This window comes from Pteropus medius, unplaced genomic scaffold (genome assembly GCF_902729225.1).
Source record: "Pteropus medius unplaced genomic scaffold, Ma_sr-lr_union100, whole genome shotgun sequence".
In the NCBI taxonomy this organism is placed as follows: Eukaryota; Metazoa; Chordata; class Mammalia; order Chiroptera; family Pteropodidae; genus Pteropus; species Pteropus medius.
The window spans coordinates 14787776-14806956 of NW_024342467.1; the positions used below are offsets into that span (position 1 = coordinate 14787776).

The 19181-nt window shown below is 42.8% G+C and overlaps 1 protein-coding gene across 1 annotated transcript in view; it reads right to left on the reverse strand.

The window, feature by feature from the left end:
* Nucleotides 1-19181, reverse strand: part of JAZF1 (JAZF zinc finger 1) — a 300556-nt gene that overhangs the window by 244770 nt on the left and 36605 nt on the right. The gene's annotated exons all lie outside the window — the stretch shown is intronic.

Here is a 19181-nt window from a genome sequence, read left to right on the forward strand (position 1 = left end):
AATAACAATGTCAACAAAATGATCCTACCCAAGAAATAAAGGAAATGCTGGGGACGTGGGTCAGGAGAACCCCGTGGAATAAAAGCTCCCCCAGTCGTGAACAAGGCACAGCTTCTAAGACCTCTGTGATGTTTCTAAAAGAAACAGAGCTAGAGCAGAAGCCAACAGCCTTCTGAACAAACAGACCATAGTCATGCTCTGGGGGTGGCCCCTGTGTCTCCCTACCTCCCAGCTCCCTAAACTGCTGCTTCCCAAGTCAACCAGCAGACTCCTGAGAAGGACTCCCAAACCTGATCTCCAACTCTGAGACGACTCTTGACTTTCCAACCTGCAAGTGTCTAATGGAGGCCCATTCTCCCCGTATCATACCTACGGATCGAAAATGAACCATTAATGCCCACTTGCCCCTCCGATCCAATAAGACCCTCCCTTCCTTCCCCTATGTATGTCAATACTATTATCATTTTCCAGTTTTCCTGGGCTCCTTCACACCTTATACCTTAGGCATCTTCTCACTCTTCACACCTTGACGGTCGCTCACCAAGTCTTTCTCTGTGATGTCCCCCATCCTGCCCTTCCCTTGTGTTTCCAATGCCACTTATCAATTTTAGACGCCCCCTCATATCCGGTGCCTACTTCATAATGTGCTGATTCCTTGTTTCCTCACTCTCCTGTTTACAAACAATTCTACATCCAATTGCCATGTACTTTTCCTAAATGGTTACTTTCTCCCAAACTTATAACGTTCTCTATTATTTACATGACAGCCTGAAATCATGTCATTCATTTCATTCATTCAACGAATATTTACTGAGTCCCACTTTTTGCCAGGCGCTAATTCTAGGCATTTGGGACACATCGATCAACAGACAAAAACTCCTGTTTAATCTTGTCTTAACCTGTTGTTTTCCTGCCTTTCACCCACTAGTCCCCTAGATAATTATAGACATTATCTATAAATAAATCTACACCAGCAGTTATATTCTGGTATATTTATATGTATACCGCCCTGGCCGGGGGACTGCCGCTGCCGTCAGCCAGAGGGCTCCCTGAATGGAATGGCTCTTAACACCCAAGTAGAAGTAAAATGCAGATGCACTCAATATTACCTACAAGCGCAAAATAAGGAGAACTCCACGAGATGTACAACAGGCTGGTTGAGACCGGAAGTCATCTACGAAGCTATGAGATGCAGCAGGATATAGAAATGGCAGGAATTTTAACATAAGCCCCGAGTCTATTTCCCTCTATACAGGTGACTTCCTCCCCACTATTCATACAGAACTTAAAGGGAGATGAGTGATTGTGTTTTCATCCCACTCCTGGGCCTATGAAATGGGTGCTTATAACAGTTCCTGAATCTCCTGCCCGTAGAAGGCCAGTTTATCCTTTGCTTGAGCTGAAAAAAGTCACATTTAACAGAAGCACAGTCGTGCACATGTGGCCAATGTAGATAAGAGTGTGTCATGTTTGTACGTTTCTCTGTGGGGCCCAGAAGACCCGAAAGTACTTAATTGGCCACAGATTATGAAGCCCACGTTCATCAAATTAGACTGGAGGTTAATTGTCCTTCAGATGTTGTTTTAGGCAGCTGCTCCATTATTCGCAAAAAAATCTGGGCCCCTAATTTACAGTAATCCTCCACACTGTGGCCTCTTGGCATAGCTGAATCCCGTAACCTTGGAAGCCATCAATAGTTCTCTCTCAAGCCACCTTTGGACCTAAAGGATAGTTTAGTGGCAATATTCAAGAGGGGAAAATCTTGGTTTTCAAGATCAAAGCATATTCCTTACATTGATGACGATCTTGGAAATCCAGAGGCTTTCTACCCAACAGCAGCCAGTAGGTGGCTTTGTTAATTTCTATTTAAGTAAATCAGTTGTTAAAAGCAGGGGGAAAATTCTAGGCTCCGATTTGAAATCTTCTATCTGATTTTAGCTCCTTTGGAGAAAGAAACAAAAATTCATGCCTGAGCCTAAATTAAATGACATAGAGCCCTCCTGTCAGAGATTCAGTTGACAGTCTTCTTTAATGTGCCCCCAATCTACTGTCCCAGCTTTTCCTCCCATTCTGCCCCTGCAGACAGGGCACCCTCCACCAAGCCCGGACACCCCATCATGGCTAGAACACGTTCTGCAGCCCCGCTGATGTGATTATCTGAACCAGAACTGGGCCACCGCGACCTAGGTTGGCCTAATGATAACTGCTGACCGACGCCATGGGCTAGAGCTCTCTCTGGTCTCTCCTGGTTCAGACAACTAAGGTGACATTGAGCCAGTGAGCAGAACTTACGGAGCCCTCCCAGATCTGCAGAGAAGGAGACACAGGGTGGGGGACCGCGGGGCCTGAGAGGTCAGTGCAGCCAACCTTCCATTAGTTAGTTCATCAGACCTGAAAAGATGTAACACTAACCTATCACTGCTTCTGAGGTTAGGTCAACCAAGGAGTGCCACCCACTCAGTAATGGCATTCATTTATTCATTTGTTCATTCATTCTCTATTTAATGAGTCCCTGCATAGGTGTAAGCAGGTCCATCTCAATATGGCAAATCTAGTAAAATCTAGTTAGCCTGAACCCACTCAAGTATATACTTCCATTAACTGGAACGATGGGGTTCCTTCATATAAGTGACATTTCAGCCACACTGAACACACAGAGCTACTGATATTCTGTCTAAATATGCCTCTCCTTTTCCTCTACTAAAATAAATCAGTTATACTTAAAGTTACAGATGTCACTTCCCTAGGAAGCCTTTTCCAATTCCCCCAGTCTTCTTAGAAGGCTTTCCAGCTATATCTCCCACCACATCCCCACTTACTCTCTCCCCCAGCTGCACTGCCCTTCACTCAGTGCCTGCCTCAGGGACTTTGCACATGCAGTCTGCTCTCCTGCAATATTTCTGTCCATCTTCCACGCCCAGCACCAGAGCCCCTATTGCTCACTCCTTCGTCGCGGTAAGCCTCACCAGCTTTCAGATCTCTGAAAGCTGAACCAGGAAAGCCAACCCTGAGCCAAAACCATTATTCACACCTTCACCACATGACACACGTTTTCTTCCCAGACTCTCTTTATCATTGTAACCACACTGACTAGCTCAATGGCACATGGTAGGCATAGTTAAGTATTGGCTGAATGAATGAATGACTGTCTCTACAGTATTTGTGTCACTGAGTTCCAAATGCCCATCTGTGTACTGGCCCCAAAGCCTGGCCCTTGCCAGCCACCTCAAAGCCAAACAAATTTAAATGGGTACTGATACCCGTCACCTACACCTCGTCTATCCCCAGCTAGTAACAATGGAAGGTAAAATGAGGATCTTAAGATCCTGAGGTTGATGATCTGCATGTATTGCTAAGGTCATGAAAAGTGGCCTTGGAATATATCCAAAAAGGTTGTGTTCACCCCAAATCTGTATGTTCAAGTCCTAACTCCCAGTACCTCCGAGTGTGACTAAATTTGGAGACAGGATCTTAAGGAGGTGATTAAGTTAAACGGGCCCCTTAGGGTGGGCTCTAATCCAATCTGACTCGTGTCTTCATCTCCCAAGAACAGACTGGGACAGACACATACACAGAGGGAAGAGCATGTGAGGACTTGGGGAGAAGACAGACATCTATAAGCCAAGGAGAGAGACCTCAGAGGAAATCAACCCTGCCAGCATCTTGGTCTTCCGTCTTCAGAACTGTAGAAAAATTAATTGCTACTGTTTGAGCCAGTCTGCGGTACTTTGTTACAGTGCCCCCAGCAAGCTAATACAGCGCCCGAGCTGAACTGAGGAAGAGGGAAGCGATGTTTGCCAAGAATCCACTGCCCGCCCATCTTCACAATCCTCGGTCGTCTTCTCCCCAGTACCAGCCTTTCGTCTTTGACAAGTGGACACTAAGGCGCAGAGGCACAGAACCACAAAGGGGCTGAAGCGGGATTGGACTCTGGGGCTATCTGCTTCCAAGTTGCCTGTCCTCTTTTGTAATATACCTTCAGATCCAAAAGACCAGAGTAGAAAATATGAAAGCAAATTCTAATTTGCTTTAGTTAGCGCTTAGAAAATGGTCAAGATCACGATTTTAGCCAAGCTGAAGAACCATATGATTTGTATGCACCACCCAAATAAAGTGATTGAAATACTGTGAGCAGATGTGAATAGGAACTAATTTGCTTTTTAATGAGCATTCTGACCAGATCAATACTACAAAATGCTAAACTACAAAATGGCGTTACAATTTAAATGCAACTGCCCGGTGATTGGTTCAAAGAGGCACTTATAGAAGCTAAAAATGTATTTTCTCTTCATAAGAGTAGGAGTCTATTATGTAAAATAAAGTCATGAAAATTTTAATTGCACTGCATAACGGACAGAACCTGGTCTAAGCCCACATACCATGGAAAAACTGAAACAAAATGCAGCTGAATGCTTAATCAGCTGTCTGTCACTTTCTGAATAGTGCCTAATATTCTAATTATTAGTCACCACACTGAGAAGGCACAATTACGGAACAGGGACGATAGCTTTAATTTTTTTTTGTTGTTGTAAACCCACAATTTGTGAAGCCTTCACAAAAATATGATTTAGTTCCCCATAAGCTATAGAGGAAAAAATAGAGGAAAAAATGATTAACAGTTAAAATTCAGTTTCTCCCCACTAAAACATAAAAAAAAAAAAAAGCTTTCAAGTTGTATTGACAGATATGACTAACAACTGTAATCACAGAAATAAATTTAGTAAAACGATAATTTATCTGTCACAATTTATCGAGGGAGAAAAAGTGCGGCACAAGCAGCTGAATTGTGAAGTTAAATGAAAGCAAAAATAGAACCCAGTTTTTAATGAAATGTAGAGCATTATTAATTGGTTTCCTAGCAACAGCCAGGCTAAAATTACTTAACACGTCTGCTCAATCATATGCAAATATAAGTGTTATCCCTTAAATGTTGATTATAGTTGGTCTTTTCAGATGCAAATCCAATGTGTAAAGTGAATGTAAATGTTGACAATGCTGATACCAAAAAATCCCCTGATTAACATCCTTCTGGTGTTCAAAGCACCAGTTAAGAATCTTTCCTTTGGAACTGCAAGCCTGGCTGCCATCTTCCTTTACCTGTCCTCCTTGTCTCAACTCTGCCCTTATCCCAACTCAAGCACTCGAGGTAACTAACAAAATGATATTGCTGGGCCTTGTTGAACTGCACTACAATTATTTCTCATCAGTGCTACATGATGGATGGATGATGTTTTCGGCTTCGAGTTCAATGACGATGTAAGGGGCTTGCCAACCCAGGGCAAAAATTGGTCTCGAGTTTGGCTTTGCAGGTAACACCAGACCTTTAGATGATTCCATCAGAGGCCATGTAGACAGATTCCTTTCAAAACTGTCAAATAAAGCCCTTCAACTTCCCTCCAGCCGTCCTGCAATTCAAGAGAAGGTGAAGAACAACCATGTTCCATGGGCAAGAGAGGCACCGAGAAGGGATGCCTCTAGGGGCAGAAAGCATGGAGCCCCCTCATTAAATCCAGCAGGGTCCAAAGCCATCCCAACAACACACCACTCCGAGAAAGACCGACGTGCTTGACACGCTTTCACTTATTCATACAATATTTATTGCATAATTACAGTTTGTCAGGCAATGCTCTAGGTGTTGGAGAGACAGCAGTGAGTAAGAAAAAAATCCCTATCTTCAGCTGTTTTACTGCAAAGGAGAGACAAATAAATCAAGAAACACATAAACAATAAAATTTCAGGTAGTGATAAAAAAAAAAGGAAGACACGGAGTAGCAAAAGGAGGAGAGGGGGGATGGGCGGGGTTGGGCAGATCATGGTAAAGAAGCCTCTCCCAGGTTGTCTTCTGCATAGATGTTTTTAAAAAAGGAACGAGCCAAGTTCAGGTGAGGGAAAACGAGTCCACACCCTGGGGCAGGCATTAGCTCAAAACAACATGAAGACGGGAAGGGGTGATGGGGGAACTATGTATGATGAGGAACAGAAAAAGTGTGTGGGGGGGGGCGGGGTGCGGCTTTGCGCTAATTTCTTAAACGGCCTCCCAATAAGCCTGCATCGCGAAGTCCCTGCCTTGTGCTATTTCAGGGGCACTACTGTTTCTAGGTCCACCTTAGGAGGATACCTGAGAACCAAATGATGGAGGGAAAGTCTGCCACATGTGAGAAAAAAGAGGAGAGGGTCAGTCCCAGAACCCTAAAGATCCTCTCCTCTCTAGGTCAAGGTTCATTTCCCTCCTGACCCGTGAGAATCTTCTGAGCCAAGTGGAAAGTAGTCCTGAACTGATCTCCCCTGAAGGAGGCGTGGTGGGCTTTCCCCTGCCCAGGAGCCTCCAAAGGTTGCAGAATAAGCAAAACAGTTACGGACGCCCATCAAGGCTCTGGGTCATCCCAGACAGGGGTCATCAGTTCAGGACGTGTATTCCAATAAGTTCTGAATCTTGTTTATAAAGGGATCAACAAAGATTCTACAGACAGCTCCGTACCAGAGACCAAGGATCCTCAAACTAACCTTACAGGTGTCGGGCCGAAAAAAAATGGACAGGTTCTTCCTCCGAAACATTAACTCTGGCCTTACAAGTCATGCCTTAAGTCTTAGAAGGCTTTAAGAGTTACTATTAAATGCAAATGACCTTAAAAGAAACATGTGAAACTTTAGGCATACCCTTTCTGGGGCTGGGGACTTACAGATGGCCAGAGGAACCTGTGGAAATGGGCTGGAGCCTAATCTAGCTGGATGGCCTCAAACGGACCTGCTTCTGGAATGGTAACAAGGGCTTGGTTTGCATAGATTTTGCCATACCTGTCTGGATGATACAAACATTTCACCAGGCTTTGCCCTAATTCATGTTAACCCTTAACATGTACTTCATTTAACCTGGACATCTAAAAAGGAAAAAAAAATATGCCAGTTTAGTTTCATCAAAGTGGATACAAATGTCAAAAAGGAAGGAGAATGTGGCCCACCATTCAATTAGAAAAAAGAAAACCCTCTATTTTTAGCATCTAATTCCAGTTCAAAGAAGGTATAAGAAATTTTGAATTAAAAATCAAACAGATTGTACACGTGACTGGGGTCCTGGTTGCTAAGATGTTTCTTTCAGGCCAGTGGTTCTCCAAGCGGCAACAGCAATACCTGGGAACTTATTAGAAATGCATATTCACTGCCCCACACTTACTGAATTAGAAATCTGGCAGTGGACCCAGAAATCTGTGTTTTAACAAGCCCTCTAGGTGGTCCTATGCATGCTAAATTTGAGAGCCACCTTTGGAGGCCGATTCAGCAAGATGGTGTGTCTCTCCCAGTTTATGCTTAGGACTAACTAGCTGCAGATTATTTCAATCAACAGGAAACTAAGGATAGTTGCACTGTACCTTCAGCACGATGGCATGCATTCAAAATAAACACACTAATTGTGTGAATTCCTGACACAGTAACTTTTTCCAAAGAATGTGCCACTCAGAACACAAGATGCTGATTTACTGATTTCTTAAGATAACCAATTCTTCCAGCGAAGAGAGATGTGAAAAGAAGTTAGTTATTCTATAGGAAACTCAAGTTTAGTGTAGCTTTTTGGGGAAGCTCTGAGGATCAATGAGTTGGCTGATCTACTGCGAGCCTCTAGAACCCACTCCGGCACTGTCGGGGCTCCACCTAGATGACAGGCGCTCCCGGGGGTGGTGAATGCAGGGTCCTCGAGGAGGACTCACTGTAAACGCTCCAAAAACCCTTGCTGAATGGATGACTCTCTCGAATTCTTATGTTTTAGAGAGAACGTTTCAGCTTAGTCTAAGTTCCTGACAATAAAATGGATGTTATGTGGGCATATGTTTATTAACAACTTGGAAGATGAAAAAAGAATCTAGAAGATGCTTTAATCACTGTCAGATAAATAAGCATGAAGGAACCTACAATCAGAAGGGTGAATCTCAAATTTAATTATGCATCAGAATCACTTGTGATGCCTAATAAAAATGCAAACTTCTGGGACCTGTTACCAAATATTTTGATTCACATGATTTGGGGTCCAGAATTCTGACTGTTGAATAAGCACACCGCGGTGATTTGTATTTAAATTACCAACATGGTCACTGCTCCAATTTTCAAAGGATATCAATAAGGGGTAATGAAAGTGGGTTCATTTACTTAGGAAAATAAAGCAATACTACAGCAAAATATCTACAAGTTCCTTTTTCTCTATGTGTGTGCCAAAGTTGGAGAACTGGAGTTGAGAAAGAGTTTGTATGCATCTTTAAGTAACTTCTTAAGTAATTTTTTTCTGATCACAAAGATTATACATGTAATCATAAAAAAAAAAATGGAAAAAAATAGAAGTAAAAGGGAAAAAGTAAAAATACCCACAGTCCTACCATCTGAGATAACTTGGTACATTATATACTTCCAGATAACTTGCTGGCTCTATCTACACACACACATACACACACACACCTTTTTAAAACAATAGTGCGATCAGAGTATATGTAGTTATTGTATTATGTGTTTTTTATATCTAATAATACTGTCAACATCTTTCTACCACTTCTTGATTATTTTAGAAAAAAAACGACTATGTCTAAACTATCTACTAGCAAAGAGTTTTTTTAAAAAAATCAAGAAATTAAAATTCTATTTATATAGCCAGTACATAAATACAAATATTTGCACCATTTGTATAAGTATGCTAAAAATCTCATTATTGTTTTTATTAAAGTGATTTAGCATTGACACAGAGTTTATTAGTAATTTTTATTAGTTCATTAGTTCATTTTAATGAATGTGTACACATTACTTGAAGGCCTCTGGACATATTTACAGAATATTAATACAAGTATTTAATAAAACTTATTAGACCAAGGTTTTTCTCATTAAATTCAGAGGGAGCCAAAAGACTCCACTGAAACAAAATTGAGACCCCCCCCAAAAAAAATTTCTTTTCACATGCCCTGAGAGTCTATAAACTTTAATTCTATTCAACCAGGAAGTGGTCAAAACATAAATGCATTTCACAGAATACACTCATAACTTGAAAGGTAAATTCCTGCAGGTTTTATAAACGGGGCAGAAAGAATGTGAGTTCGTGTGACTAGCCCACATTCACACCCCTGGCAAGACCTGAATCAGAGCACATAACACCTTCAACATTTAGCAGTCATGTCAACTTAAGTAAACCCCTTAAATCTTCTATGCTTCAGTTTCTTCATCTGGAAAACAAGGGTGCTAATAAATATTATCTGTGTTACTAATTCCCAAGGGTTTTCTGAGGCACAAATGGGATAATGCATGTGTTATCCGGAGTTATCCAGTCTAGCGAACAGCTAGCTCTCGGAAAGGGTGCTCGCTCACCATTTCATGTCTACTGTCCTCCCACAATCTCTTGAGCACGAGAAACTGGACAGAATACAAAATGTGTGCGTGTCAGGCCAAAAAACAGAAAGCCATTTAACCTTTTAATCTTTGGCTTGAGGACGACTTTAAAATTGAATCAGACGTCAGGATCCCTTACTATGATCATGGAATCATGATGTGATATATTCTGGGAAGTTCTTCATGAGCAACAGCTCTCGGAGAGAGATGGGCATGGCCTACATCCAGCTTGTCATCACCGCTTCCTAGTGACGAAGAACCCACCACGACTAGAAACAGGTTCCCAGACTCCATGTCAGAGATTCTGCTAAGTTTTCTACATAAACACATAAGAAATTTTAGGTTGCCCTCCCTGACCTATCGCAATAGTTTCTAAGCCAATTATTCTTCATATTAAAATTGGTTTGATAGTTTTCATAAGACTGGGAACCCTAAGTACAATACCACTGAACTGCAGGTCGGTGATTTATATATCCACAAGAACAGAAGGCCCTCAAAACTGTTCTCACTTCAACAACAACAAAAATCTACCTCAATGACTACCTACCTGAATATGCAGGACCAGCTTTCCTCTTGGTCCAAGGTTAGGGAAATAAGCAGAGATCGCCAAGCTCTTTCCAAAACAAGTTTTATTTCACCACAACCTTCTCTCCTTACAGGAATAATACCACACAACGCACCAGATGATTAGAAATTTTAAAAGCATCTTCAAAATCATAATTACCATCTCTTTTTCATTCTCTTTTTCCTATAAACAACAAGCAAAAAGGACAGACATTTGGCCCCTACGACCTGCCCTTTGCACAGACTGACAAAGCCCTGGACACGACATTCCTTCATTCTTTCAACAAATGACCAACATAAGCATTTCTCAGCACCAACCACGAAGCTGCAGAACTTATCCCTGAGCAGTATCCTATAGTTTGCATGCGTTTCTGTTACCGTTGTTTCAAAGAGTCAAATAACGCCCAATTTTCCTAACCTCTGGGTTGGAAAACTGGGCTGTCGCTTGGCCACGGGCATTCTTTCTCACGAGTTTCTTCCACCGTGGGAAAAGCAACAGCACAGGGTTCTCTCAGTGTACTCCTGTTCGGTGTGATTCTTGAAATTCGACACAGTAACAAAAGTCAGCACACAAACCTTCAAACTTATTGTACTAAGCAATCGGACCTAGAACTTATGGGTCAGAGACTGACCACATAAAATATTGATTAAAAAAAACCCCAAAACCCAAAAAACCAAAAAAACCCCAGCTCTTTGATCATACTATCCCCATGATCAGATGTTTCTTGGCTAAAACACTTCTTAGTTGGAATCCCAAGGAGAATATCATTACATGTAATTTTCCTACTATAACTGATGAAATGGAATGTACTAAGTGCTCGTTTTGAAAACATGTGCGTTATTGGTCACCTGATTACTATTAGAGAATACTAATTAGGGTAAACAGTATGTGGCAGTCTTGGACTGAAAGACAGTTAGCAATGAATTCATTAGCGAGCATGAGGATCAGCAAGGCTCAGCTAATTTATAATATTGACCACAACATGAAATCAAGTCGTGTTCCAGAACCAGAACTCATTAAAGTGCAATGGGAAGAAAGGAAGCAAAGACTGTTTTGCTTACAAACCTGAAGACTTGTGGGAACAAAGTATCAGGATACCCATAGCTCAGGGGAAACCAGGGCTGCCCGTAAAGATTTCAAAGGAGTCCACTTCAAGGACGAAGAAGGATTCTTGAGGGTGGTAAGGAGAGGATTAACAAGAAGTTATAAAGTGAAATTATTGCAAAGGCAATTTGAGCTACACATAAGGAAGCAATTTCCAGCCATAATTTTAATTAGGAGCACAAAATGATCTTCTGTGTAATGATGGCCCTTCATCATTACCATTATTCAGAATTACCCTGCATCCATATGCATAAACACAGAGTGAAAACAAAACAGACATGGCAGAAAGGTCAACCATAATCAATTTTTTTAATCCTCCAACTGCAGGTGAAATTTTCCAAATAAAATGACCATATATAGTTAGCTCTCAATTTATATTTATAGTCAATTTACGATTGATAAACCCGGAGAGCAAACAGTCTCTCCCGCCCTCTGGCCCAGCACACTGCTCCCAAACATGGGACTTCCTGCTGCTGCTGCTGCTGCAAAAGAATCTTTATGGATATACGGGAACTCTTGAGAATCTGTGAGTGGAGAAAAGGAAGAAGCCATAAAAAGCAGACACGGCTTTAACCACAGAGGCAAACTCCCAAACCAGAAGGCTGGGTCTCCGCTTTCCAACAAAGATGATCCTCTAAAGCTCTCGAATGGTTTACTCGTCTTTATTTTACCATCTTACTCATTAAAACGGGAGATTCGTTTCGGTTAACAAGCACTTCTAAAATGCAAACATTTTATAAGCAGACCAGGCCGTGTCAGTTATTCACACTGTGCATCGGGTGCTTTCCCACCAGCTGGAATCAGCTGCCTTGAAGAAACGGGAGTTTTCATCGAGAATGGTTAAAAGGGGAAGAAAGGTAAAATCGAGTTTAGAAAATGAAGTGCTATAGAGATGTAACAGGGAAGGTGTATAACAATGCGGGATAAAATTAAAGAACCCTAAGAGCACCTGCTGCCTAGATAAAGGGATACAGATAAAGAGGGACGATGACCCAGACAATGTGCAAACTGTGTTTACGTTTTCAAATCTGCCAGGAGGATCCATAAAGGAAGCAGAAATTTTCTTTTTCTTCTTTTCTTTACCCAGCAGCAACTTGCTTTCAGAAATTCGGCCTCATGATAACTAGAGTTCAGTTGCACCTTGAGATAATTGGACTTTTGTGCTGCAGCCTTGGAACCTGTTTGCTAGAACCACCCCTTACTGTGGCCTACTAGGACCCCCCTCCCCATTCAACCTCACTCACAATATTCCAGCCATGCTCGGCTGCCTTCTGTTCCCCAACCAGGCCAGCTCGTTCCTACCTCAGGATCTTTGTACCTGCTGCTCCCTCTGTCCAGAACAGTCTTCTGGAGAGCCTTTCACATCACGCTGGTCTCAGAACAAACTTCACCTCTTCACATGGGCCTTCCTTGACCTTAATCAATGTTGCCCCACCTGCCACCTGCAAAACTCATATGTGCTGTCTGGTTTTTACTGGTCCCGTTTCGTATTTTATTTCCTCCTTAGCACTTAGGCCTATCAGAAATATTATCTTGTTTGTTTGTTTAATTGTGTGTGACCTGTTTTCCTCACTAAAACCTACGTCTTCATAAAAGCGGGGTTGTAATTTCTCACTTGCTGCCCTCTACTCTGGGTACTGAACAGTACCTGGCCTGCGGTGAGCATGCGGTGAATACTGGTTGTTCCAGAAAGAACTTTAACAAACATATGAGACACTACCTTTTTTTTTTTTTTAAGTTAGAGACTTCATTATAAAAAACATCAAAGGCATATCCGATGAAAATCTCTAACCATATATGGTTTTAATATCCAGAATTCGGTCTCTACTATTGTATTAAATTTATCAGTATTTGCCTTTCACTGAAGAAATACAACATGACCCTGGTTCCTGAGGAACACCAATAAAATCCTAGTTTAAAATGATTTTTTTAATACCAATGAAGTTATTTTAGTTTAAAAACAAGGTCTTATAGTAACAATACAAGCTTCATGATAGGGGACAACTTCCAAGGATATGAGAACAGAAGATTGAAAAGTGTGTGTATGTATGTGTGTGTGCGTGTATTTGTAACTCCAAGAGTAGATTGTCCAATCCTTTTTCATACTATCATTTATCATCTTCTATTTTGCATTATAGTTATTTACATGCATATTCTCTCTTGGATTGTAAGTACCCTGAGCGATGGGGTTCATGTCTGACTCCTCCTATCTCCCGAATGCCTAGCATTGTGCTCTATATATCACAGGCACCCCACCAAAGGCATGCACGAATGATACTCCCACTGTTACGCAGAATGAAGCAAACTATAAACTATCCTGTCTGCAAGTAGCAATTTTCCAAAGTGATGACTGGGTAAGTTGAGGGAACTCATATTTTCCTTACACAGTAACATCTTTCATTTACTATTGAGAGATAGAATATTTGAATCACAAAGATGCACATGTTACACTGCGCACACACAGAGACACCAGTCTGAGTGAAAATCAAACACGGAAATTAAACATGGAAAGCTCTAGTGCGTATGTTTGTGTTCCCCCAAACTAAGGAGCCCTTTCTCCTCAACAGGCGACATACCTAACAACAGAACTGTGTTGCTACGACAGACATTAACTAAAAAGGTAGATATGAGAGGGCGCTTTCACCACGTGGCACAAAATACACTGTTTAAGATGTAGGGGTTGCTACATGTTACGAGTTTTACAATCCTTGTTATGTCAGTTAATTGCTCATAAGAGCAAACAGCACCCTGCCACATGCTCATAGCCACATGTTCTTTGGCTATTTAATAAGAACTGGCTTGGATTTATGGCAAAATAACTTTACTCAGGACTTTCTGCCAAAATCTTATCTGATAAACACCCCCTACACATGGACATCTGGGGATGGCGTTTTGAGGCACTCTTCAGAAAGAACATGGAGAGGATGTTTTCGAGGGCAAAAGAGAGCTTCAAAAGAAGCAATTACTTTTTACATCTGATCAATAGTGAAGAGCATTAACTGTAAACTTACTCTTAAAAACTCATTTCAGGGTGAGGTGAAGTGACATTTACAGTAACCCCAAGAACAAAATACTTATAAACAAGTCGGTGGTATTCCGGCTAAGCAGGTAATACCAACATAAAATTCTCTGTTGATCTACGTATCTAGGTAGAAGGAGGTTATCAACAGACTCATCTCCAGTCCTCTTCCTGTGCTAACGTCTCGTGCTATTGTACTGGTTCTTGTTTTAAGCAACACCACATAACGAAGTTTCTGCAAGCTGCTGAGATTGGCAACTGTACAAATACCTTTTCCCATTCTCCCTGTTTCACCCCAGGAAAAACCACTCATTTTTCTGAACTGTGTGGATAACACAGCCAACTTATAATGCTCCATGGAAGCCAAAAACATAGCAACAATGACCATAATCTTAGCAGGGACTAATGATTGAAAGGTCACCAGGTGGCAAGTACCAGGTTGGACATTTTGCAGTTTTTATCTCGTACCCCTCCTAACTCTGTGCAGAAGGCATATTCTCCTTATTTTATAGGTGAAGAAACTGGGACACAGAATTTGTTACTTCTTTGAGGTCGGACCGCTAAGAATAAATGATAGGTCTGGGATTCAAACCCAGTTTTCCCAGCTCTAAACTCAAGCCCTTATCCGCTACACTAAACTTTCTCCTGCCCTTGCGATCTCTTAAATGGGAAATCATCCTCTCTGAGAAGGAAATAAAAGGAGAAAAGTAACCTGGATACATACAAGGATATGGCCTGTGCCCGTCCAGGAGAGATGAGTCTAGACACAGTAGTGAATTGACATAGAAACAACATCTCCATTGAGCTGGGTTTGGTGGGGGTGTCTTAAGTAGGGAGATGAATGTGTGGTATGAATGGACAGCTCGAATCCGCCAGTGTTTAGTGAGCACCTGCCATACACTGGCCACTTCAATCCCTGCCAGAATTTCAGAGGTAATAGAGCCCTTGTCTTCGTAGGTTTGCAGTCTGGTTAGAGAGAGAGACCAGTAAGAGCAGCAATTAAAATACTGCATGAGACCCAATACTGACATAAGTACCAATTATTCAGACACAGACGGGTATGTAGCTGAGGAGGAAAGAGGGACTGCCCAGAGGCTTCCCAGGGGCGCTGGATCTCAAGATAAGCCAGGAAGGAGCTGACCCTGAGGTGAGCAGATAAGCTGGAGGGCAGGAGGGTGGATGGACAACACAGGATGTCTGCAGAAGGTGAGGCTGGAGGCCAGAAAATAACAATGGCTAATGCTGCAGCTTACTCTTTGCCAGGCCCTGTGCGAAAGCACTTACTGCCCAACAACCTGACAAGTGAGGCATCTGGATGCCATCTTACAGGTGGGGCAGCTGAGGCCCAGTGGAGGGCAGTGACCGGCACAAAGCTGCTCAGCAAAGTGGTGGGGCTGTGACTGGGACGCAGGACGTTCCATCTCAAAGCCCAGGGCAGACTTGTGTGTGGCTTCTCGGGATCAGTAAGGGCCTGAGGGCAAGATGGGGTTTACACAGCTGAAAAGTAACGGGGAGAGGGGGAGACTAGAGGTGTGAGGCCAACCAACTGCTGAAATTAGCATTTTCTCTGCAGCCCACTCTGCCTCTTTGATGGCTCCTCTGGCCTGCCGGTCACCCTTCACAAGCCTGTGGCCTTCCAAACCAAGAGGGTGAAACCTACTTGGGACCAGCAGTCTGCAGCAAACCAGAAACACCCTTACCCGTGACTCCTGGGGCTCCTCAACAGCATTTATCACAAGCATCAGAAGCACTTCCTTACAAGTCCCTGTCTCCCCCTGAATAGTGAGCGCTCTGATGAATTATGCATAATTCATCTTGTTTATCCCCAGGATGTAGATGCTTTCTGAATGGTACCACCCCTCCCACCCGCCCTGTCCTGAGGCTCTTTCTCAGTTTCTCAGTAGTCACCACATAAGTAGTGTGGCAGTACAGCCAGGAACTCAGGGTGGCCAGCTCGGATCCTTTTAGACCAGCGGTTCCCAACCTTTTTGGCACCAGGGACTGGTGCTCTTGTGAGACTCTAATGCTTGATGATCTGAGGTGGGGCTGAGGCGGTGATGCTAGTGCTGGGGAGCAGCTGCACATACAGATGAAGCTTCACCAGCTGCTCGCCTCCTGCTGTGAGGTCCCTGTTCCTAACAGGCCATGGACCAGTACTGGTCTGCAGCCCGGGGATTGGAAATCCGTTTTAGATCATCTGGCAAATGGGAGTGCCTTGCCGACAAGCAAGAGAATATTATGTCTGTACCTCAGGGATGAAAAGCGACTGAGGACCCACACGCCCGGGGTAATGTCACCAGTGCAAACCAACATGCACTGGTCATTGAACATCCTGGGCACTCTTCTAAGCACTTTACATGTATTCATTCATTTAACTGTCCCAACAACTCTATAAGGTAGATATAATTATCACCCATTTTCCTGATGGGGAGACTGAGGCACAGGCAGGGTATACACCTTGCCCAAGGTCACTCAGTAGGTATGTGGTAGAGCCAGAATTCAATTCTAGGTAATCTCGGTCAGAGCCCACAATCTTAACAACCACCCTCTACTAATGACCTCTCTGGGAGAAAAACTAAAGAGAGGAGGAGATACACATTGCAGAACCATAGCTACTACGTGATAAAAAGGAGGTGTAATGTCTCTGTAGGGTGTAAGTGTTTATTACAAGATGGGAGTAAAATACAAATAGCATGTTTCCAAAATCCTGATGCTTATAGAAGTCATAAAGCAAACAGGAGCAGAAACTCTCATTTCTGCAGTTCTATGAACAGACCCAGCCAAGTCAGAAAGGCACAGAGAACAAGTTAATAATGGCCTAAATATAAAGGCATCGCTACAAAATTCAACCTACTATTAATTAATTTATGTATTGCCACTAGGGAGGAGAGGTAGTTAGTATTAAGGTAGATTAAATTATGGAGAAGCTTCAGCATTGCTGTGACTATTTCAACAGTAATTATTAAGTTGCTATGCTTTCCCTCCCTAATAAAAAACCCTTTATTCTCATTCTCAGAATGCTTTCCCATTCACCTGTCACTAGCTTTTGACAGGCATGACAAGCTTTCAGATTAAAGACACTTTTCAAAGAGAACAAGGAAATCTGATTTGTAACTCCTAGGCTTCTGCTCTAAACTTGGTCTCTGAAGAATATTTGCCTCCATTTTTCTCCAGAAAGAGTCCTAGGTCTCATTGCTGTGCTGAGTGTGTGCCTGCCACGACCGACAGGCTCTAAAGGAACTGTGGAGCACTGAATCAGGAGTCCAAACACCTGGGCTCACTCCCGGACTGGTCACTTAGGAGCTCGGTGACTCTGCCTTCAAGTTTCCACATCCATAAAGCAGAGGCACCTACACTAACTCCCTCCCAGAGACGGCAGCGGCGTTGGCAGGAAGCTCAAACGAGATAACACACATGAAAGCTGTGTGGAGACTGCAAACCACACCAATGGGAACTGATTCGCTAACTGGTCTGTCAACTAATTAACTGACTAATTAGTTAACTGACTAAATCGTTCATTAATTAACAGATTCATTAGGTCATGGAAGACCGAAAGTGGCAGGACTGAGTTACTACCCCACGGCCCGGCTCTGATGTCCTCTTGTCCTACTACTCTTGCTTTCTGTCAGTGACAAATTTCCCGACTGCCTATAGTGACACCTGATCCTGGTTCAGATTCTGCCACAAAACACTGCTCTAGTATGCTCCTGTTAGTGCCAAAGGACCCGAAGGGCCATCGCCCACTCCTAAGTGGCCTAACCTTTCTTTCAAGTAAAATCCCAAAGGAAACTCTTAACAAGGGTTCATTTCTTCCCCTCTGCACGTGCTAGAGGGCCGGGGACACTTCGTAATTGCTTTTCCTGTTGCCCTGCACTAAGTAATTCATTCATTCAATGTATTTACTGAGGGCTCACATGTGACTAGGCCCTGGACACAAACATGGAGACACCAGCCTGCCCTCAAGGAGCTTGGAGTGGCACAGGAGGCACCAGCCCCGTGGACAAACATGGCTATGCTGACAGTGGGCTGGGGGCTGGGATGGGAGAGGCCCTGCTCTTTCAGGAAACGGAAGGGGGTAGGGAGGAAGACTAGGGAAGGTTGGAAAGCTCCTGTAAAGGCATGATGAAGTCATTACAAGTCCCAGTTGCCCAGAAAACAGGCAGAGGGCACAGTGATTGCGGTGTCAAAATAGAGGGGCACTAATGGTGACAGAAATACTCATTCCACTATTTTTACTGCCATTTAGGAAACACATGCCTGCCCGTCCCTCACCCTAAACCTCACCGAGATTCCGATTCCGTGGGTCTGGGCTGGGGAGAGAACACATGTGCCTTTGAAAAGTTATACACGTGATTTTCCCATCTGACCCCCAATAAATCCTGTTGGTGCTCCCAACATTTTTCACATCATGGCACAATACAGTAAATGATAATATTTACACAACACATTGAATTAACATAGTGGTGATCTGGCAACACCTACGTGGGAAAAACCAATTTTTCTTCTTTATATCATAATCCATGATAAGAAAAATAAAATGCTAAGAAAGATATTAAACAAGGGGTTTTTATAAATATTCCAAATATAATCTTCTGAAATCACTGAATTCAAGAAGTTTACAAAGGGAGCCATACAAATGATGTTCAAATATAACGTGATCTGTTAGAACTTTTTGGATGGTTGCAGGAAATATTAAATGTTTTAGCACAGTAAGGAATTCATGGCCGTGAATCTGCGGTGGCATATGCAAGACCCTCTCAGGGTATGCAGGTTTAGCGAACTCTCAGGTTATGTTGTCAAGTTTTTAATTTGGGGTCAAACAAAAATTCGCAGGCTCAAAAGATGCAGCCACAGCCTACACCCTGTTCCAGTGACATCCCAAGCCAAACGTTAAACAGAAAGTCAATCAAGGCACAACTCAGAGACATGTGACTTCTAGAAAGTTTAAGTTAACAAACAGAATGAACAAGCAGCTCCTTAAATAGGAAGCCTGACGACCAGAAGAGAAGATTTAAGAAAAAGATTTTTTTAGAGGCTCTGTTTTCTGAGGTCTAGAGGTGGAGTCAAAGACCCTGCCCTGTGTGCTCGTTAGGTACGTGGTGGTGGAATGCCAGAAAATTCCTGTAAGGTGCTGGT